Source organism: Macaca mulatta, chromosome 17 (genome assembly GCF_049350105.2).
Source record: "Macaca mulatta isolate MMU2019108-1 chromosome 17, T2T-MMU8v2.0, whole genome shotgun sequence".
In the NCBI taxonomy this organism is placed as follows: Eukaryota; Metazoa; Chordata; class Mammalia; order Primates; family Cercopithecidae; genus Macaca; species Macaca mulatta.
This window is the reverse complement of record NC_133422.1, coordinates 91,284,263-91,308,379: the sequence shown is the minus strand read 5'-3', so window position 1 is coordinate 91,308,379 and position 24,117 is coordinate 91,284,263. Positions and strand designations below refer to the sequence as shown.

Genomic DNA, 24,117 nt, shown 5'->3' with positions numbered 1-24,117 from the left:
ATAGCTGTCGCACATCATGGAAAACAGATTTTGTAAAAAGCATTAAAATTAAAACCCAGGACTTATTTTGTATTGATGATTTTCATTATGAACAGTAAAATACATATACTATCTCACCTACAAAGCTTTCATGTTGAAAGGGCCTCTAATATGAGTTATTTTAATATGATGAAGCAAAAGTTTAAGAATCTCACAGTGGAAATAATTTAATCGTGCAAACTCTAGCCATCAAAGACATACTCTTTTAATGTAAAACAAGGATAATTCATGATTACAGAGAATGTCCTAGCTATGGGTTATTATGAGACAAGCCAAGTTTCCAGACCAAAAGGCACTCACTCCAAAGGCTAGGGATGAAACAAACTCCAAACCAAGCCAGAGAATTTGGACTAGTTCCTTGAAAACAGTGGCTACTGGCTGGACCCGGTGGTTCATGACTTGAGGTCAGGAATTCAAGACCAGCCTGGTCAACATAGTGAAAAGCCATCTCTACCACAAACAAAAAAATTAGCCAGGGGTGGTGGTGTGTGCCTGTAAACCCAGCTACCTGGGAGGTTGAGGTAGGAGAATCGCTTGAACCCGGAAAGCAGAGGTTGCAGTGACCTGAGATCACACCATTGCACTATAGTCTAGGTGACAGAGTGAGACCCTGTCTAATAAAGAAATAAAGAAATAAAACAAAACAGTGGCTACCTACTCTCCAGCTTGAGCAGTCCAAGAACAAAGGAAACAGCAGAAAATATTCCCTCTTCTTTAAACCCACCACTCACACCGCGGGTAGCAGGCACCTTCATCAGTGCCTTGGTCAAGTGTGTGGAAGGCAATTCAGTTTCAGCTCGGAGCTGCATCTCCACATGGAAAACTGCCACGTGGATGACCCAGAGTTGGCATTTTTCCTGAGACCCACCAGTCACACATTTTTATGAGGCAACCTTGACCATACCCTTCCAGACTAGGAAGTGCTTCCCGACTAGGCCCCATTCAGGATGGATACTGACAGTGCTCATTCCTCATGGAGCCAGATAGTTTTCCTTGGTTGACTCCTCTTGACAAGGCAAGAGGAACTGAAGCATTTCCATTGCTGGACTTGTGTGGGAGGATGAGGGAATGTGCAGGGAGGAAGCCTTCTTCACTCCAAAAACCAGAGTCCACTTTGGTGTGGTGCTGCACTTAACCAGCCCGATTATTGGGCACTGAATTTTTTTTGCCACCAGTTGGCGTTTTAAATTTTCTATTCATTTTCTTAAATACTAGGTATCCTACTCCATGGTCAATAAAATGAAATAAAAAAAGATCTATAGTCTTCCACAATGGTTGAACTAATTTACTCTACCACCAACAGTGTAAAAGCACTATTTCTCCACATCCTCTCCAGCATCTATTGTTTCCTGACTTTTTAATGATTGCCAGTCTAACTGGCATGAAATGGTATCTCGTTGTGGTTTTGATTTGCATTTCTCTAATGACCAGTGATGATGAGCTTTTTTTCATATGTTTGTTGGCCGCATAAATGTCTTCTTTGAGAAGTGTCTGTTCATATCCTTTGCCCACGTTTTGATGAAGTTGTTTGTTTTTTTCATGTAAATTTGTTTAAGTTCCTTGTAGATATTGGATATTAGCCCTTTGTCAGATGGATAGGTGATTCATCAAGGATTTAGAACCAGAAATACCATTTGACCCAGCAATCCCATTACTGGATATATATACCCAAAGGATTATGAATCATTCTACTATAAAGACACATGCACACATATGTTTATTGAAGCATTATTCACAATAGCAAAGACTTGGAACCAACCCAAATCCCCATCAATGATAGACTGGATAAAGAAAATGTGGCACATATACACCATGGAATACTCTGCAGCCATAAAAAGGATGAGTTCATGTCCTTTGCATGGACATGGATGAAGCTGGAAGCCATCATTCTCAGCAAACTAACACAGGAACAGAAAACCAAACATTGCATATTCTCACTCATAAGTGGGAGTTAAACAATGAGAACACATGGACACAGGGAGGAGAACATCACACACTGGGGCCTCTCAGGGGTTGGGGGCCAGGGGAAAGATAACATTAAGAGAAATACCTAATGTAGATGACGTATTGATGGTGTAGCAAACCACCATGGCATGTGTATACCTATGTAACAAACCTGTATGTTCTGCATATGTATCCCAGAACTTAAAGTATAATAAGAAAACAAATAAAAGAAAAAATATCTATACATTGGGAAAGATAAATAGAGCAAATAGAGCAACATTTCTTTCTTTTTGCTTTTGCTTTTTCTCTCTTTTTTTTTTTGAGATGGAGTCTCATTCTGTTGCCCAGACTGGAGTGTAGTGGTGCAATCTCAGCTCACTGCAAACTCTGCCTCCTGGGTTCAAGCGATTCTCCTGCCTCAGACTCCCAAGTAGCTGGGATTACAGGTGCATGTCACCATGCCTGGCTAATTTTTTATATTTTTAGAGGAGATGGGAGTGTCACAATGTTGTCCACGCTGGTCTCCAACTCCTGACCTCAGGTGATCTGCCTGCCTTGGCCTCCCAAAGTGCTGGGATTACAGGCATGAGACACTGCACCTGGCCCAACATTTCTACAAGAAAAAAATCAGCTTAAGGAGCATGGCACTGTAAATTCTTGCGTGGCCAATATCACTGAGTGTGCATGCTTAAGGGTGAAAGTTTAGCACTAATTTTTTGCTTTATTTTTTGAAATTAAACACAACTTTTGACCTAGAACACTTGCATAGTAATGAGTGTAGCCCTATACAATTCTTCAAATTGGAGGTGGGTGGCTTAGTCCAGAGCTGATCACCCTGACATCAATCTATGACTCCTAAGAGTAACTGTTGCCCCATCTGTTTTTAACAAGACATTTATTCTCAGCAGCAGGAAGTCATAAAAACAATCCCTTCATCTTCATTTACATTGTCAAGAGAAACACGGCAGGCTGCCCAGCACAGCAGTGAGGGGGCCGCGGCCTGGGCACCCTGTCACCACATTTCCCTTGCACATCCCAGGTCCTCTTGAGCAGCACAGGACAGTGCCAAGCAAACCAACACACCCTTGCCCGTTCCTTTCCAGAAACTTGACGGTGATGTCTAGAACATTACGCGTGTTCTTTCTCACATGTGCCTCTGCTCCCTCTCCCCCATTCCTCAGAGGCGAAAATGCAAAAGCTCTTCTGACTTGAATATCTGCCCATTTCGGGAAGCCACACCATCACCACATCAACTTTTTACAATAATTAAATCAAAACATTGTGTTCACTGGCTTGGCACCCAATCCACTTGAAGAGTTTTCTGAGATGTTGTTGAAAACCAGTGTCAGGTCCTTGGGATCCCTTCTTCCCACTGGCCACTTCTCCTGCGCATCATTTAGCAGTGCCTTTGTGATGATGTTTTCAAAGCATCTTCCAAATTCCCTAGTTCTATGAACTTTGCCACCAAACAAGTGAAGAACAAGCAAGGGGAGAAGAAAACTTGCTGACAGAAATATGGAAATTAGCAACAATAAAAAGGGGAAATACGTCACAGGAAAGTTGGAATGGCCTAGATTAAAACAAGCTATTGGGAAATTTGCCCTGGTGGGGTGAAGATTCCAAACCTGTTAGGGAAGCTAAAGATCCGCCTTGTGAAATTACACAGCTATGTTGTAAAGTGCTGAAAGGACTAGAATATCAACAGTCTTCCTACTTCTACAGGCAAACTAGAGAAAGGGACTCCCCTGCGTAGTGGTCCCTCGGGATGTCTGCCTGAAAAGAAAACCAGCTCAGAGACCCTGCATTCTCTCCTACGGTGTGTCCTCCTAAAGCCTAAATCAACTGCTTGTTTGCCCATCTATGTTTCTAAGAACACAGGTCCAACTACAGGCACTGCTGCCAGTAGGAGAGTGAGGCAGATAAGTGGTAGGGAGGAGGCCTCTCCTTTCACGCCTGTGTGCAGTGGTGACATCACACCTTCCCCTGGGTGTCTTCATTCCATTCCTCAGCAGGCTACGCCATGGAGGTCTGTTCAGTAATCAGGAGGCTCAATGCAGGAAGTGTGTCAGAAAACCCAACTGAGAGTGGGACGAAAATGAAAATACCCATGGTTTGCTGAGCAATGAGATCTACAGCGCCATCCAAAAGGCTTCTGATCTTGATGTGGGTCTCTGTCTAGAACTTAAAGAACTCGTAATCCCCACATTCAACCCTAATGTGGCATCCACTAACGTATCATCAGGGTTGTCTTCAACTCTTGGTATGCAATAAACTGGAAGTCTAAAAACAGGAATTTGAAACAACGTAAACCTGTTTCTGGTTGGTCTCCATTGCCCAGACTGCCAGGGGAATACACCTACTTGATCTGGGGCAGCTGCAGGTGTGTGTGTGTATGTGTGTGTGTGTGTGTGTGTGTGTGTGTGTGTGTGTGTGTGTTCCACCTTCCTGGATCATCAATTCCAGCTTCAGAGTGTGGCCAACACCCATGTGGCAAATACCAGACAAGGCTCTTCTGAAGCCACACAGTCATTCCCACTAGTCAGGGAGGAGCCCCAGTCCACCGGAACCTCATACAGAGGGAAGGCTGAGATAAGGCTTGGGCCCCTCAAGTTCTGTTTCATTCAATGTAACCCACCACCCCTCAGTTAAGGGGAGGCACACTTGGCAACAGAAGCTGAAAATGGTCCCGTAATAGAAGTAACTGGACCAGGAAGAGGAGGTACCTGGTCCAGTGATGTCACAGCCATTGGTGCCCACAGGGGAGTGGGGCTGGTCATGCAGCCGTGTGTCAGGAGCAATGATTGTAGAGGGTGGGGCATGAAGAGTATGGTTCTGGAAACAGTGCTGTCGAGAAGCAGTTTTGCAGAGTACTTCACCTTCTCACTTTAGTACCTGGTGAGTTTGACCATTTTCCTGAATTCGCTGGTAATTGGTTCCTTAAAGCTACCTTTCCTGAGCATGGACTCTATTGTTTGGATCTGACTCGAGTCTTGTTCCTTAGCAACCTCAGGTGAAAATGAGGCTGTACATTTGATGCCTTTTTAGTTAATGAATTCAATTTAAATTCCATGGACCCCTATCTCCCAGTCCAGGTAATCACTAGCATCCTCAAAGTTAGTATGGAGGGAGACAGAGCAGAAAAGCTTAGGCAGCTCCTCTCAGACTGGAGGGGAAATCAGCTGTCCTTAAATGCAATGGCTAACATGTATTCCCTGAGTCCTGAATAAAGATTCATGGCTGAGAAGGTCCCAATGCAGCCATGAAGCCACTTGTCACTCCCTGTCTTCCATGTCACAAAGAGCGGACAGGGGTCATTGGTGAATCTAGGAAGTTGTGGCTGTGGAAAGCCATAGAGCTGACAGTAGAGTTCAGTAAAGCAATAGCAGCACATCTGTGCAGTCACCTCCAGATTCTTTGTGGAGCTGCCGTTCCATTAGACTGGGGGAGAGGGCTCAGTGTTCCTGATGCCGGATTCATTCATGTGATGGGAGAGCTTCCAGGTCCCAGAGTTAAGTCCAACACACTCTCCTATCTGCTGCTGCTGTCTACATGCTGGCAGTTTTGAAGAGGTCCTGACCTAGGGCTGGGGACGGCTGTGGAACTCCTTCTCGTGACTGTGTGTTTCACTTCCAGATAATTTGGGCTTCTTGCTCCCACAACAGCCTGCTGTCAACTTGGGGTCCAGTGGAGGAACATGATATATTTTTCCTGTCCTGATTGGGTGCTCGAGTTCTAGAATGCTGCAGACCCTGAAATCAGAAAGTTTGTATTGCCAGAGGAACAGCTACAACAGAGGAGGGGAGCTATTTTGTTTCTGAAATGAGACTTCTTCCTTCCAGTTCCACTCCTTCTTCCTGTATCTTTTCTCTTGGCCCAGATGCTCTTGCAGGGACAGGACCTCTCGTGCTCTGCCTCTGCTTCCTGCTTCACTGGAGCCACGCATCTGGCTGTGGGCTCCTGAGAAAAGTAGGCCCACAGGTCCAAAAGTTTTGAGAGAGCATAAAAAGGCATATGTACCTCTTAACCTAAAATAAAAGTTAAAAGAAAAAATAAAAGGTACTTTGGTCAGGAATATAAAACACTATTTTCATTAAGAGTAGACAGGGAGATATTGCGCAGGAAATAGAAATAAGAAAAGAACTCTAAGACATTCTAATTTTTAACCTGATCTTAATGTCTACCAGCAAAGTAGGTCTGGAGAGGTGAGGCAGCTTGCTCAATGTTACACACCTAATCGTTAGTAGAAATGGGATTCGAATTGACTTAGTCTAGGTTCTTTTCTCTGCACCATGTCCTTGAGTTAGGGTGAGGATTCATTGTAACATTGAAAATGAATTGTTCATTGAATAGGATAACTATCATATGAAATATAAATGCAAACACCAGACTCTGAAGTCTGATATACATGAATGACTTGGGGATTATTCAGTGTTATACAATGTGCCTATCATTGCTTCTTGCAATTAGAATGGATAAGCTATAGTTCACTGGGACATTTTTCCAATATGCATCTTGGAAGATGAACAGTCACTGTGTTAGAATATTGCCCTTGTGTCTTGAATGCAATGGCTCATTGCAGGCAGAGACCCAGGCAGCACCAACAGTTCAGGCTTTAGAGTTAAAAGTTGTTTCAAGCGTTAGATAAACTAATTCATTAAAGATTTATTGATTCAGAATATTCAGGAGGAATGGAGTATGAAGTGAGGACAAGTCAATTGGCAAAAAAAAAGTCTACAATAAAATACTTTTGAAGAAATACAAATCAATAATTTTGAAGTAAAATAAGAAAAAGCAACCACTAAAATACTACCAGATATATATATACTGTAGGGCCTATTTTAATAACTGAATAATTTATCTCTAATTAGCAAATTGTTTACATGCAAATGGCACTGGAAAGCATTTGAAAATATTTTAGCACATTAAAAATGTGCTATTGAATCTCATTTATTTCAAACTTGGCATGCCAAACTTTTCTCTACAGAGAGTAGAGAGGTAAAATATAGTCTAGTTCTACTTAAATGATCAGAAAGTCTCATAGCAATAATGCTCTTCCTACTATAAGCAGTGATAATGATAGTAATAATAGTTCATTTTCACTACTCATAGAGTCCATAAGTATTTTCTAGTTTGTGTCCCAACATATCTCTGTGCGGTGAAGACAAATAGAGGTTAAGGGACATGCCCAAGATCTATTAACAGCAGAAATTAAATTCTCAAGCCTAGAACCCAGGTTTTCTGATTCTCTGCTTTGTACCCTTTCACTCCTCTACAAGGCTTGCTAGGATGGAGCACAGTCTTCTGGCTTAGGCTAGATGAGCTCTAATGTCATTTTGCATTGCCAAGGTCTCAATTTCTATGACTTTATGAGTACTCTGACCTTAAAGTACATGGTACAGGTATGTGCAATGGGGACTTAAACTTGCTGGATTTCAGGGACTCTGGATTTCCCTTTAGTGTGTTGTTTTCAGCATTTCATGGATCAGTACATGTGAATCCTTGTTGTTATGAGGTAGGCATAAATATACAAACTATCTTTGACTCTTTTTCCTAAACACTAGGTTTAATTTGTAAAGGAAACTGAATCAAACATCCCTAAGCCATTCTAATGTCAAGGAAAAATGATAGCTCCTTATCTACAATTAACATGACTAAGACCTAGACTCAAGGGTAATCTTCTCTTCTCAAGCAACAATTACTGCAAGACCAGCTTTGGCAAGGATAGCAGAGACTCCAAAAGAATCTTGGAGATTAATTTGTTACAGAGAAACATATGCATGATAAGGAAAAGTCTTTATGCTGTTAACTTATTAATAAAGAGGAACCTGACACAGATAAACATGCATTTATTGCTCAAGAGTAGAGTCCATTTCACCTTATTTTATACCTGTTTGCTTGCTGATATTAAGTTTATTATTGACCTTATTTATATTGACATAGATGTAATCTTAAATAGGCCTCAGTTTGAAGTTACCTAGCAGCAAAATGTAGCCTTTTATCCTTCCTATATGACGAAAGGCCAACCTGTTCCACTGATTTGCATGCACATGCATGATGGTCTGGCCATAGCAGATTACGATGAACAGACCAACTAATAACTGATCAACAAGCAGAGTTGACCAACATGCCTGGAGAGGAAAAAAGAAGCCTTGAACTATAAATCATGCTGTGAATAGATTAAGTGAACATTCCTTGAATTGTTCCATTGGTCTTTTATCATCTAGATTTTTCAGCTTAATTTCTCACCATGCACATCTCTACCCTAGACCTCCTGAACTACATTCTCACAGATGCTTCACCAACAGCTTTCTTAACATTATTACTACCATGAATAATCTTTTCTGGCCCCAAACACTCCCATCCTTCCTTCTCTCGTTCACACACAGAATTTTGCTCATATTTAAAGATCCAGCTTATATGTTACATCCTCAGAGAAGCCTCAAGCAACCATACCCTCCTCTATATTCAATACTACTTTGGTCAACCCATTACTATAGTACTTATCATAATGTGTCATAATTACTTGACTAGCTAGCTCATGCATTAGACTCTACATTCCTCATGGGCAGAGTCACTGTGTTATTCCTTGTCATATTTCTTCTACTCTTTGGTCACCTATACTTTACTTTTTACCCCTGCCAACATGCTTTCCACATCTTGCCTCCTGTTGGGTATAAAGTAGATATTCTATAAATGCTTCTAGAATGAACCACAGTGGGAGTGGCCAATGGACAGCCAGGAGGCAAGGAGTGCATAGATTTGTGTATGATGAAAACTCCTTTAACATCATGTGTAGACCCAAAGTCTCTCCCTGACCTGTAATTTAGGCTGCAAACCAGAGTGCCTGCAGCTTTGTTTATCCTTTTAATGTGCAACACACTTAGATTTCAATGCCACATTAATCTGGGATATTAATTCCACCAGCACTTCTGATGGAAACTATAATTTATATTACTGAAAAACCTTTCTGTGGCTTAATATTCAGAGCTGTGGGAATACAAATGATATTAAACATTAAGTTGGCAAAGAGGTATGAGCAAAGAAACTGTATGGTATAAAAATATAGGCCCCAAAGTAAGACTATAACATTTCACAATTAAATCAGGATAAAATGAACAAGTATCATAGGTTGTGCATTAATCAGAAAGGATATAAACCAAACCAGACACATTTATCGCTTAAAAAATCCTCAACTCCCTAATGTGCCTATAATTATTAATTATTTATAAACAACACTGGAAGTGTTGACATTGTATATTCCTATAAAATGAAACATAAAATAATAATGCCTCAGTTTTATACATCCCTTCAAGTTAATGATGCAGTTTTAAAGGATCCTGTGAAGTTTTAGGTGAGCAGGCATTGATGAACACACAGAAATGGTAGCTGTTTGAGGTCTCAGTCTCCTCTTTCCATTGAATACTCTTTTTGACAACCCCGTAGAGAGACAGTAGGAAGTGGCCAACATAGTCATGAGATCTAACCCTGAAATGCCCCAAACTTGCTGAGTGACCCTGAGCAGGGTTTACATTTCTCTGCACCCCACATTCTCTATTTAAATAAATGGGCTAGACAAATTGGTCTTTATTTCCTTTCAACTTGAGTATTCAACCATTTCTATTTCTAACATTTATTTTATTTGTGTTCCCAGATCTTACCACTTACTCAGAGGAAAATGTGGGTGTTATGAAAAAAAAAAAAAAAGATTTTCAATTTTTAACATATTTAATAGCTGCAAGTCATTTTTTTTTTTTTTTTTTTTTTTTACATTTTCACCAGTTGTTATCCTTCCAGCCTCAAGTAATAGAAAGTTTAACCTCATGGGAAAGTATTTTCCCATATAATAGGATACGGAGAGAATGCATGGGCTGAGGGCTGGATCAGTGATAGCACTAAGGACCCGGGACCTTTCCATCTCTCTGCTCTGCTATCCTTGGCATCAGTCTCCTTTTCAGACTTACGGCAAGGTGGCTGGCCTAATTCCAAGGATACAATGGAGAATATCAAGACCAGACCCACAGTGTCACATTTCCTGTGAAGGTGTCATTCTACTTGAAGTTAACAGCCAAGAGCTCAGGCCAGTAACTTCTTTCTGTCACATTATCAGGGTAATTTGGCAAGTAGCCATTGAACGTCTAGTAGGAGTCCAGTATGATGCCAGGAACTATTAGTGACACAATGAAAAGAAGAATAAAGTAAAATGCATTCAGTTTTCACTATGAGATCATGATTAGTTCAGAAAATAAAGTATATCTGTTTTAAAGCCATAAAGCAACACAGAAACATTCTTTCCATGAAGATAACCAAGTCCTAGCTGAATCTCAGATATGGTTAGATAGTGTTACCTCATTCCCACTTATGCAACAGAAAAAATGCCATGTGTATAAGTTCCACACTTACAGATGATTTTGGAAAGAATTTATTATCACAGGCCACACTTAGCTTATTTTTGAAGTAATTAAAGCTCAGTAATGCAGAATTCACTTAAGATTGCAACCAATTGTTATTTGAGATATCCAGAATAAAATTTTCAGCAGGACAGAGTATACCATCAAAACATGACCATAGCTACTATAGATTAAAATATGTGGCATATGGTATGTATAATCCATTCCCAAACCCTGTGTTCTCAGATATGACCTGTTTTCTAAATGATAAATATGTCACTATGGTCATTATAGTCTGAACATGAAATATGTGATGAAATTGAAATAATAATATATAGGCACTTGAATGTAAAGATTCAGAGAGCCAGCTGGGTGCGGTGGCTCACACCTGTAATCCCAGCACTTTGGGAGGCTGAGGCGGGCAGATCATGAGGTCAGGAGTTCAAGACCAGCCTGACCAACATGGTGAAATCCTGTGTCTACTAAAAATACAAAAATTAGCCAGCCGTGGTGGTGCATGCCTGTAATCCCAGCTATTCAGGAGGCTGAGGCAGGAGAATCACTTGAACCCAAGGGGCAGAGGTTGCAGTGAGCTGAGATCGTGCCATTGCACTGCAGCCTGGGTGACAGAGCAAGACTCCGTCTCAAAAAAAGATTCAGAGAGCCAAATGATGGTATTTCCTGAATACATGGAAGTATGAATATATCACAGAGTATCTAACCATGTCACTCTCTTTCATACTTCTAACAATGCTGTAAGGAATACCCATGTACGTCCCTACTGTGCTTATGGGTAGCAGTTTGTGTTGGAACCTGGTAGTGGAACTCTGAGGTCATAAGACTGCACGTTTTTCATTTTCATAAATGCTGCCAAATTACCTTCCAAAATGGCTATACAAATTCCCAGCAGCTGTATATGAAAGTTCTTGTTGCACTGTATGCCCATAATTACATGATATAAGAAATTCTAACTTTCACCAATCTGGTGGGTGAGAAATGGCATCCCATATTTTCTTATGTGCTTCCCTGACTCTCAATTAAATTAAGCTCTGACAACTTCTTTTTCTTTTTTTTTTTTTTTTTGAGACGGAGTCTCGCTCTGTCGCCCGGGCTGGAGTGCAGTGGCCGGATCTCAGCTCACTGCAAGCTCCGCCTCCCGGGTTTACGCCATTCTCCTGCCTCAGCCTCCCAAATAGCTGGGACTACAGGCGCCCGCCACCTCGCCCGGCTAGTTTTTTGTATTTTTTTTAGTAGAGACGGGGTTTCACCATGTTAGCCAGGATGGTCTCGATCTCCTGACCTCGTGATCCGCCCGCCTCGGCCTCCCAGAGTGCTGGGATTACAGGCTTGAGCCACCGTGCCCCGCCAACAATTTCTTATCTGTTTGTAGGCCATGATAAGCCTTTCTACTTTGGAAAAAAATGCTCATTTGTTCTGATTGTTCATTTTTCTGTTGGGATATTTTCTATTTCATATTGACTGTATAAGTGTTTCATACATGTTAGATATATGTATGTATTCATGAAACATGTCCCAAATATATTCTTCCAGCTTTATTTTTAGTGAGTTTTATCACGTTTTTTATTTTTATGGAGTCATATTTGTTAACAATCTTTCCCCTAATGATTTGTGTTTTTGTCTTAAGATGACTCTTCTTTGAAAGAGGATGTGTGGGTAAAAAATTTTCTGATCCTCCAATACCTAGAAATGCCTGTATTTTTTCATTACTCGTTATATAACAGAGTGATGCATACAGAATTTTTAGTTCAAAGTTACTTCCCCTCATATATTTTCATGTTATTTTTGTGTCCAATGTTGCTGATGGGAAGTCTCATGCCAATCAAGTTTGCATACCTTCAAAAAAGTGGTCTCCTCCCACCTCCACCACCCCCTCTCTGGCAACTCATTATTTTCTATTTATGCTTAAAGCTCTGGAATGTTACAGGGATGTGATTATGAGTGGGTTTTTAAAAAATAAATCTGAAAAACAATTTTTGCTCAGTACTTAGTGGGATTTTTAATTTGAGACTTGTGGGTGTGGGGAGGAGGAAGAACTGTAGGTGAAGAAGAAGAAAAAAGAGAAGAAAAAAAGAAGAGAGAAGATGAAAGAAGCAGTAAAAGAAAAAAGGGAAAATGGAAAGCGATACTAAACAATGGTATCATTAATAAGACATGTCCATCTATCTATACCTCTAATAAACTCTATGTACATTTTTCAGTCTTTCCAAGTTTTTGCTTATGGAACATAGTTATTTTTGTTTATAAAATTAGAGAGCCCTTTGATGAGAAATTCCTGTTTTTTCCGGAAACCCTTAATTCCCGAGGAAAAATTGGATATATTTAAGAGTTATTTCTTCTGTTATTAGTCCCTATATTTCCAAATGATATGTTTATAATGTTATTTTTTAATTGATCAGTTTTTGACATGCGTGGGGTTGAGATTTAACTCAGTGACAACACTTTCCTTCTCTCCCCATTTCTCAATATGGTTTGTCATAAATTTGGCTTAGGTCAGTGATCAGCGTTTACATTATTATGACTATTGTTTACACCACAGCTAAGTACTATCCTATAATTATGTTTAGTTTTTTGGTTCAACTTTTTCTCTTACAAGAGTTAATAGATTACACAGTTGTCACATTGGGACTTCCCGTTGCCCTTTCCCTGTGTTGGGTCTTTTTTTCAGTTTTATATTTTCCTCTTTCAAGAATAACCTCATTTGCTGAAGAATATCCTTTAATAGCCTTTTTTAAAGAGTGTTTACTAGAGTCAAATATTTGAGTCCTGAACAAAATGTCTTATGTTTACTCTTTTGCTTGAAAAAGAGCTTTTCTGGGTCTTTTTTCCCAGAAAAAGATAAGCTGAAAGAATTCTAAATTGAAAGTAATGTTACCTCATTCTGTAAGGTTTTCATTCATAGTCTTTTCAAAGGAGGTGCATTCCTTCAGTTCTAAAAAAAAAATTATCCGTTTATCTGATCATTATCTTTCAGTCTCTCTATTCTCTCTGGAACTCCTATCAACTGAACGCTAGCTTTCTGTATTGATTCTCTAATATTACTAATTTTGTCCTTCTATTACCCTTTGTCTTTTTGCTGGGAAATTTCTTTAATTTTCTCTCTCATTCCATTGAAACCTTTTTTTCAAGTAGCATATATTTAAATCCAAAGAATTCTTTCTTTTTTCTCGACTGTTCTTTTTTACAGCATCCAGTTCTTACTTCAGAGATACACTGCTTTACGCTATGAGAATACTTATTATATGCATGAATATGCCTGCATGGGGTACCTTTTATTCTGATCCTGATTATGTCTCTGTTTCCTCTGTATTTATATTTTCTGATTTGTTTTCATTATTTCATGGAGGATGCTCTTCTCAGATGTCTGATAATCCTTGTCTGTGAATTCGCATTTAAGGCTGAGGATTAAGAAAGTTTTCTGGGGTGGTGAGGGGAAGCTTATTCTGTACATTGACAGGGCTTGTTGACTGCTGAACTTGAAGGGATCAGATTGTAAGCCAGGCTTTTCTTTAGGATACCCACAGATTTTAGAACCTTTAAGTCTCTCTTTTGGAGCCACTGAATTTGTTTCTCTGAGCTCCTGAATAGTAAACACACCTGGTCTCTTGTATACTAAGAGCTGAGGTCCTTTAATTCAGATTTTAAAGGTTCATTTATATCCCCTTTTAGTGTCATCTCTCCCATGCCACCTTCTGCATTTAGTATCCTTTAAACTGGGCCTCTTGGTTTCAAACTTTTCAGAGAATATACGATTTCCAGTCACTGCCATGGAGTGGGAAAATGATACTAACATGGCTGCTATGGGTGAGGAAGGGCACTTGGGATACCTGTCCTGTCCTTTACCCTACCTATTTTGGGATCTGAGGATCTAAATGGTGAACATTTCAAGCCAGTCTGTGGGGCAAACTGGATCACTCCTCGTTAGTATCCCCTTCTGTTACTTTATATAAGTTTAAATATGTACTTTTCTGCTACATTAACTACCACTTCTCCACTCAATTTCTTCCAAAGTTTGTTCAAGTGTCTTCTCAGCTATTGCCTCCTCTCCTGTTATCTAGGTTCCTGTGGGTTAATGCCCCATTAATTCCTTTACTCTCATTTGAGAAGGGTTTTAGAAGGGGAGAGAGATAAATGTGTGTGGCCAATTCACTACGTCAAGCAGAAGTCCTGAGCTCTCCATGTTTGAGATCTTCCTCACGCTCACATACGCAAGTTCATGTACTGTAGCTGCAGCTGTAATGTCACCATGGTCTCTGATCTTGTTCCTCAAGCATTCCACCTGCCATAGCACTTCTAATTTCTTCTCTCATCACAGACACAGGTGAAAAGAATGCTTTTATTCTGCAAATGCACATGGAAAATAGATACTGTCTCATGGATTTAGTAGGAAATTTGGTTACTATGAGTGTTTTAAATCACTTGGGTTTTCTGTTTATTCCAGCATTCCTCTATTTGAGGACTACTCCAGTGGTCAATTGTGTACTTATTTAGGGTCATGAGGAATATCTTGTTTAAAACTAGAGATGAGGGAAGAACAAGTGTAGTGAGATCATGTGCCATTTCTGCTAATTTAATTAAGGAGCTCTTTGTTTTAGATTTGCCCAGTTCATTTCGTGGAGAAAGGATCCTACATTCATTCTTATATGACCTTGTGCTTTTTGTTCTTTGTATTTTCATGTATATATTGCTATGGTTTTAAGAGTCACTCCTAGTCAAATAGGGAATTTCTTCAGGTTTTGTGACTAAATGATGTTTAAGCAGTGTGCCAATGAGACATTCATTATGCAAGGTGCTAAGGCAAAGCACCCAATGATCTGTGAAGGAAATAGAACTTCATCTTTGGTATTTTAAAAGTACTTTCCAAGACAGATTATAGCAGATCACCACAAAGGGGAAAAAATAGTGTCAAGTAATTTTATAAGACAAAAGAGTTGCAAGTATGCGCTATCTCCACTTAAAAACACATAACGGCATGCAGTCTGGGTTTTTCCCAAGCAAAGAGTTCCTGAATAGGTAGAAGAAAAGTTCTACAAAATGCATCAGCCAGAAGTACTGTGCTAAATTGCCTAATTACTCATGCTCTATGGAAACTTTCAAAATGCAGCTGGCACCACTTGCTGAACTTGTTACTTCATTTTCAATTGCAAGGAACAACAAAGTAGTTTATTTGTCTTATTTAGGGGGACTGAAAATGAGTAAGGTCATAAAGTAGATATGTATCATTATCATTTATACCTGAAGGGGCTGTGACCAATTATATCATTTCCTGTTATCTGCAAGGCAACAAATAGAAGCGGGAGAAAAGTCTAGAAGGTATTTGCAGACAGGCTGACCCGATCCATATAGCATGAGCCTCAGGCTTGGTGCTAAGACAGTAAGATGAAAGTGGGTGAGAAGGTGTGCATGACAGGTTGATTGGGCTCATTTGTCTTCCAAAAACCTATCAACATAGAGATTATATCATCAAGAAAAGTGATGAACTTTGGCATCAGGCATGCCTTCCACAACATGGCCATTAGCAAGTCACTTAACTTTATAGAGTGACATGATTCTGCAGGACAATCCCAGGCTCCCTGTGTCACCCATTACAGCTTTTGCCAGTAAGGCCTGCCCCACTGTGGCCAGCCTTTTCTTTCTCTTTCTTATATACTTGGGATTTTTCCTCACAGTAACTTGAAATGTTGATCTTCCACTGCTGCAAGACTTTTTCAAGCATAAAAGTAAATATCTAAAGATAGAGCAGCTTTCTCAACTTTTAGAAATAAAAGACAAATGAGTCTTCATTCTAAAGGAGCAGAGACCAAAAAATAATAACTGTCAAAGAAAAACAAATCCTGCTACTGTTACCACCTATGAAACTTGGGGTTTGATTTACTCTGTTACCATTTATGATACCTGGGGTTTGATTTCTTTTTAAGTTTATTTCTCTCCTTTATGATATGATATACTGAAGTGTAATAGGTTCACCATTTAACCAGGAATAGGGTCTGAGACAATGTGATGGAAATCCAGCCTTGCCTATGCTACAGTCAACCTATGCCATGGATTCTTTTTATTAAAATATCTACGTAAGATGATTAGAAGGTTTGATTTATTAGAAAAATTAACTTGGGGTCAAAAGAAAATACGGTATAGGTTGAATTGCTAACTGGCTTTCCAGCCTTGGACTTTTTTTTTTCCTATTTCTGCTGACTGGCTCCATTGCTCAGCGTAGGCCTACTTTCAGGGAGCAGCCTTCTCTTTCTTAGCCAGCCCTCAGAAACCTGACAGTTTCCACCTGGATCCCTCATCTCAGCATTTGCTGCTTTCTTTCTCTCCCGTCCTGACCTTCTATGAGCCACAAAGCAAGCACCTCTTCTAGAGACGCTTTCAGAGCTCTAACATCCCTGACTGTTCCATACAGGGCTTCTAGATCCTGACTTCTGGGTGACAGACGCCGATCCCAGGCAAACTTTCCTCCTGCACGTTGCATGTACGTGACGAAACACAGTTGATTATTTTACTGGAACTCAGTTGCTAGAAATTTTTTTTTTAATGTTATGATTCTGAGAAAAAAAAGATTCAACTTGCTTTGTCAGTCCTTTGGCTCTAGATTTTAAACATCTGAATGGTCAAGAGCAATGTGATAAACAGTTTAAAATTATTAATTATTATTAATATTGTCTCTGATGCTCGGCATATTATTATTTTTTCAACTTTTATTTTGGCTTCAGGGGTTATATGTGCAGGCTTGTTATGTGGGTATACTGTGTGATGCTGAGGTTTGGGGTATGAATGATCCTGTCATCCAGGTGCTGAGCATAGTACCCAATAGTTTTTCAACACTTGTCTCCCTTCTCCCCCAAGTAGTCTTTAGGGTCTATTGTTGCCATCTTTATGGCATGATTACATATTGTTTAGCTCCCACTTATAAGTAAGAACATGACGCATTTGGTTTTCTGATTCTGTGTTAATTTGCTTAGGATAATGGCCACCAGCTGCATCCATGTTGTGGCAAGGAACATGATTTCATTCCTTTTTGGCTGTGTAGTATCCCATGTTGTATATGTACCACATTTTGTTTATCTATCCACCATTGAGGGGCACCTCAGTTGATTCCATGTCTTTGCTATTGTGAATAATGTTCCGATGAACATACTCACGCATATGTCTTTTTGGCAGAATGATTTCTTTTCTTTTGGATATATACCCAGCAATGGGATTGCTGGGTCAAATGGTAGCTCCGTTTTAATTTATTTGACAAGTCTCCGAACTGTTTTTCACAGTAACTGAACTAATTTACATTTCCACCAACACTATGTAAGTATTCTCTTTTCTCCACAGCCTTGTAAGCATCTGTTATTTTTTACTTTTTAGTAACAGACATTCTGACTGATGGGAGATGGTATCTCATTGTGGTTTTAATTTGCATTTATCTGATGATTAGTGATGATGAGCATTTTTTCATATGTTTGCTAGCTGCTTGCATGTCTTCTTTTGAGAAGTGTCTGTTCATGTCTTTTGCTCATTTTTTAATGAGGTAATTTGTTTTCTGCTTGTTTAAATACCTTACAGTTTTTGAATATTAGACTTTGACAGATGCATAGTTTCTCAATGTTTTTTTCCCCATTCTATAGGGTGCCTGTTTACTCTGTTGATAATTTCTTTTGCCGTGCAGAAGCTCTTTAGTTTAATTACGTCCCACTTGTCATTTTTTGTTTTTATTGAAATTGCTCTTGAGGACTTAGTCATAAATTACTCCCAAGATCCATTTCCAGAATGGTGTTTCCTAGGCTTTCTTCTAGGATTCTTATAGCTTGAGGTCTTACATTTAAATCTTTACTCCATCTTGGTTAATTTTTGTATACTGTGATAGGCAGGGGTTCAGTTTCATTCTTCTGCATATGGCTAGCCAGCTATCTCAGCGTCATTTATTCAATAGAAAGTCCTTTCTCCATTGCTTGTTTTGTTGACTTTATCGAAGATCAGACAGCTGTGGGTGTGTAGCTTTATTTCTGGGTTCTCTATTCTGTTCCATTGGTCTGTATGTCTGTTTTTATACCAGTACCATGCTGTTTTGCTTACTGTAGCCTTATGGCATAGTTTGATGTCAGGTAATGTGATGCCTCTGGCTTTGTTTTTTTGCTTAGGATTGCTTCACTCTTGTTTGGTTCCATATGAATTTAGAATAGTTTTTTTCTAGTTCTGTGAAAAATGGCATGGGTAGCTTGATAGAAATAGTGTTGAATCTGTAGATTGTTTTGGACAATATAGCCATTTTGATAATATTATTGGTTCTTCCAATCCATGATATGAAATGTTTTCTCATTTGTTTGGGTCATCTATGATTTCTTTCATCAGTGTTTGGTAATTCTCCATGTAGAGATCTTGTAGAAATCTTTCACCTCCTTGGTTAGATGTATTCCTAGGTATTCCTATATTTTGCAGCTATTGTAAATGGCATTGCGTTCTTGATTTGGCTCTTAGCTTGGTTCATTATTGGTGTATAGTAATGCTACTGATTTTTTTGTACATTGATTTTGTATCCTGAAACTTTACTGAAATTGTTTATCAGTTCCAGGAGCCTTTGGCAGATTCTTCAGGGTTTTCTATGTATAGAATCATATCATCAGTGAAAAGAGATAGTTTGACTTCTTCTTTTCCTATTTGGATCCATTTTTACTTCTTTCTCTTGCCTGATTGCTCTGGCAAGAACTTACAGTACTGCATTGAATAGGAACAGTGAGAGTGGGCATCCTTGTAATGTTCCAGTTCTCAAGGGGAATGCTTCCAGTTTTTCCCTGTTCAATATAATGTTGGCTATGGGTTTGTCATACACGGCTCCTCTTATTGTGAGGTATAGTGTATTATTTTTAAAGAGCTACCATTTACTGAACACTTGCTAAAAGCTTGATACTAAGAGTTTACATAAAATAAACTATCTCTCATTTAATTCTCATAAGATAACATTATTATCATAGGTGATTGAGTTACATGTCTAACACATGGCCACTAATAAACACAATGTACATCTTTGAACCCAAACAAGCACATTCAGGGGGCCCACACGCAAAGCCCCACACTAGCACTTTCTACAATGAATAACGTACCCATACTTTATTTAGTTGCTTACATAGCTTCAGGGTTGTTGCTGACTATAAGCCTGTGGATGACCTGAGATGAAATTCTTATAGATCTCAAATTAGGAATATGCACAAAGGAGCCATAAATACATGTGTTTTGATTAGGATGACAATAATTAAAAATATAATTGTATGAATGGTCATAGGTAATACTGATTAAACCAATTTAATAAAGCCCCCATCACCACTCCACTAAAAATACATTTTAGCATCTTGATGATTTGATCAAAGATTGCTATATTGCAATTCCCAGCTGCACAAAACCTATTCTCAAGCATGATCATTATAATCTTTTGCTTTATTAAACATCTGAAAGGAATGGCATAATGGTCCTTCAAGGACAGCTCCATTAAGGAAAAAAAAAAAAAAAAGAATAATCTACAGTATAATGTGTTTAAAATGCTTTTTAAAATAGTGTTGTCATTAAGGTGATCAGCACCTGGGTTATTCTCATTGAAACAGCCTGAGGTCTGCTTGATTAAAGAGACAGCTACACCCCTTTTTCCTAGCCCATTAAATGAACCAAAGATATAATCTACACATACCTTCATGTGTTTTAGCTTCATTAGAATGGAATCTCCAAATACCAGCTAGATATCAGTGGAATAAACTAGGCTGGGAAAGAGAGAGATCAGGATGATATGTAGCTTTATTGACTAATAAAGTTTAATTGACTGTCCGGGCATAGTGGATCACACTTGTAATCCTAGCACTTTGGGAGGCCAAGGTGGGCGGATCACTTGAGGCCAGGAGTTCGACACCAGTCTGGCCAACATGGTGAAATCTCATCTCTACTAAAAACGCAAAAATTATCCAGGTGTGGTGGGGGGTGTCTATAGTCCCAGCTACCAGGGAGGCTGACACATGAGAATCACCTGAACTTGGGAGGCAGAGGTTGCAGTGAGCTGAGATCACAACACCGCACTCCAGCTTGGGTGACAGAATGAGACTCTGTCTCAATAAATAAATAGATGGATGGATGGATGGATAGATAGATAGATAGATAGATAGATTATATAGATTCTGACTTACAATTGGTTAAAATGGCTCCAAAATTCAGTTGATGCTAGCAGAGCTTCCTTCTAAAGTCGAAATATGATTTTTTTAAAAAAGCGCACCATTCTCCAACTTTTGTTGGCCAAAATTATATCAGGCATTCAGAATGCATCTTGCCCAACAGTTAATTAATATTCACCAATCTGTGTGTGAGATTACAAGTAGAATTCTGTAAGTTTAAAAAATAAATAATAAGAGTAATAAAATTTACATTTCTATTATGACTGAAGATTTACAAACACTTTTCTTATCCATACTATTTTAAAAAGCTTACATCGACGTTATGATTCTCATTCTTAAAATGAGGTTTGAAATGGTTATGTGACTAGCCTGACACAAGAGACCCTAAATTGCTACAAAGAAAACAAAAAAAATTCCAACAAGGCTTACAACTGACCCTGAGCTCTATTATCTTTTTTGAGTTACAAGTTTCCTCTTACCCGACACTTGCCATACTGCCCAAATTCTTCAAAACATTATTACATGCCTTGTAAATGAATCTGTAAATGGTTTGTGAAAAATGAACCTCTTATAGCTCAGCAGGCAGCCAGCAGTGATAACTGTTATCTACCTGCTGTGAGACTTAGGGCAAGTTAGTAAATCTCTCTGAGACTTCACTTTCTCTTCTTTAATGTCAAAATAATAGTATATGCTTGCATTTGAGAGAGATCAATAAAATACATGTAAGAGACACTCTCCCAGAACTTGGCACATGGTAGATTCTCAAAAGCCTCCTATTTAAAATGCATCTCAATTTGAGCATTATCAAAACCTAGGTGATAATTAAAGCTGTAACTGTACTTTTTTTCCCCAAAGAATGGGTTGTTGGAAAAGTATGTTTGGATGACACACTTATTTTATAAAATAAGAATTTAAAGAGCATTGAGGAGAAGCTAGAGATAAAAAAGCAAGTAGGTAAAGGCTAAAGAGAATCAAAAAGAAGAATTTAAAGAAAAAAACGATAACTATACATACACACTTATCAGCCTATTGATGATAATTGGACAACCCAAAGCAAATAGAGAATTTATATACTTATTTACCCCTCCTGCTAACCCTGTGAAATAGCTATTATTGGTATTGTCATTTTACAGAAAAGTAAATTGAGGGACAGAGAGGTTAACTATCTTGCCTAAAAACACAGCGAGTCAGTGACAACCTTAACTGTCTGACTCCAAAGTCAATGCTCTTATCCCTTCTTATTCTGCTCCTGGTCTAAGCTAGGAGTCGAAGGCAGCAGAGAGATTGAGTGGGTACTGAAAATACTGTTATCATGATGGAGGATGTCTGTCTTGAAGGCATAAACTACCCAAGGGTACCATGGACATACCTAGCCCACGCAGCAGTTCACTAAGAGCTTGGGATGAGGAGACCTCAATGTAGATATCCTTATTCTTCATGTACTTGCAGAGATTGTTGAAGGATCACTTAGGTTGAGAGGCTGAAAGACACAAATCCAGTCCAAACCTTGGGCATGTGAGGACTGTCCTTTCATGGAAAGATCAGGAAGGTCTGAGTTGGCTGGGTTTTCTCATTGGTGTGGGGTCTTTCATATTTTTTCTTTGGATATTCTTTTCTCTCCTTACTCGTAAGACCACCATTTCAGCTCATCAATCAGTGGCTGCACAGGCGTCAGAACCTAAGGGGTGGAGCCCTTCAGCACTAGCTCCTGTTGGTAACAGTTCAGACCTGGTTGTGCCATTGTTAGTTGTATGAGCTCAGATGAGACATTTAACCTTTGTTAGTACACCTTCATTTATGAAAATTGATACAAGACCCACCTCACAGGTACTTGCAAGGGTACAATGAGCCTATACATGTGAAAATATCCAGTACTTGATACACATCTGTTGAATCTGGATTTCAGTAGCAAATATTACTTATGAACAGCTAGACTGGCTGTTTTTAGAAGCTCACAGTTGGTGAATACATCTGAACTTTAAAGATGGCCTATAAATCATGTGGATTAAGTGTTTCAAAAAATTGGAACTGACATCAGATAGAGGGCCATCTCTTTGCAGCATACCCAACAATGGCACTTTGCTGTATGTAGCTGCTACTGCCGACAAAAATGAGGGCAGCCGAAATATCCTGAGCCATGATTATATAGCATTAATGTCACTTGTAGCACTCGAAACTGCTTTTCTGTCATTCTTATGAGTAATGACTCACCCGTGCTTGGGCTACAGTTCCTATTGTTTGCTCTTCTCATAGAAGTGGATGGTTGGGAATACACACAAAAGAGTGGGAATCAAAATCAGAATAAAAACTGCCTCAACTGTATTGCATAGTCCAAACAAGCCTCATCAACCAGTATTAAAATGCATTCATCTTTTCAAAACAAATAATTTTCCTAATCAGCTCAAAAGTACATCCAAACAGGATTTCTTTTTTAATGGTCAAGGGGTAATTCCACTTGACAAATGTAAACATCATGAGTTCTGGCCAAAGCTTCAAACAAATTTAAAGATGTTGGTTTAGATACCAGTTTCCAAGAATGAGTTTTTAAGAATGGGTGTAAAACCTAAATAAAATATTGCTTATGCTGAAAAATAACTTTATTTTAAAGTTAGAAATATAAGGACCATAATGTAAATGACCTAGTTATATACTAGTTAGTACCACACAACTAGCACTAAAACCTAAATCTCTTTCCTCCAAGTCCAGCGGGGTTTATTCTTTTAAGTTGCATAAATACAGAAGCGTGAAAACCTAAGGCTATTCCAATATTTTATGAACAACCAGGCCCCTCCTATTCTAACACCAAGGAAAGCCATGCTGTACCTTTCTCCAAATTTAAAAGTAGCCTTAGGAAGGACACATGGTCAATAGTGGGTTGATCAAAAATTCATTTTCACCGTGGTAAGAGTGGTTTAGATTCAAGAAGCTAAAGCTTAGGGCCACCTTGACCTTCAGACTCTTCCTGAAACTTTCCATTTCCCCTTAGTTCATATGCACAGGAGATCAAGATACAATGATCTATGATGCTAACTTAAGGTGGTTGAGATTCTGGGGAAATAAATTGTTCCAAGCAATTTTCCTGCTAAAAAGTCCAGAATTTATTGTTTCTGTCTAGCATTTATTGTCATTGACATCTGCGAAGATTTTCAGACAAGAATGTATTGTCTTTCACATCTCGCTTCAGTTCAGTATACTGTATCCCATATAGAAGTTTTTTTTTTTTTAAGAACCATCTGTTTAAAGTGTCTTTATTAATTCATTCTGGTATATTTTTTGACATGTCTACAAATTACAGATCATAAATTTTCTAATAACAAAGTTGTTCATAGAGCTCTAGGCAGAACCCAATATGAGAGTCTAAATATAGAAGTGATATTTACATCTATACCCAAGTAATTCATACATAATATAAACCACGTTTGCTAACACCAAGAGCATGTTGTAGACAAGCCCTGATAACACCAAATACAATGCAGCTGTAGGTTTTCCATCATTAAGCCTTAGTAAGCTCTGCCGTAAGGCTGTAATTTTAGTGTCATTACATATCTTAATCTTATGGTGTTCTTTAAAGATATCATATTTAACTTGAA

The 24,117-nt window shown here is 38.9% G+C and overlaps 1 protein-coding gene and 1 pseudogene across 1 annotated transcript in view; both read right to left on the bottom strand.

The window, feature by feature from the left end:
- The window catches only part of HS6ST3 (heparan sulfate 6-O-sulfotransferase 3), a 765,037-nt gene that overhangs the window by 268,626 nt on the left and 472,294 nt on the right, over positions 1–24,117 (bottom strand). The gene's annotated exons all lie outside the window — the stretch shown is intronic.
- LOC106994349 (AMMECR1-like protein pseudogene) lies at positions 4,772–5,994 on the bottom strand (annotated as a pseudogene).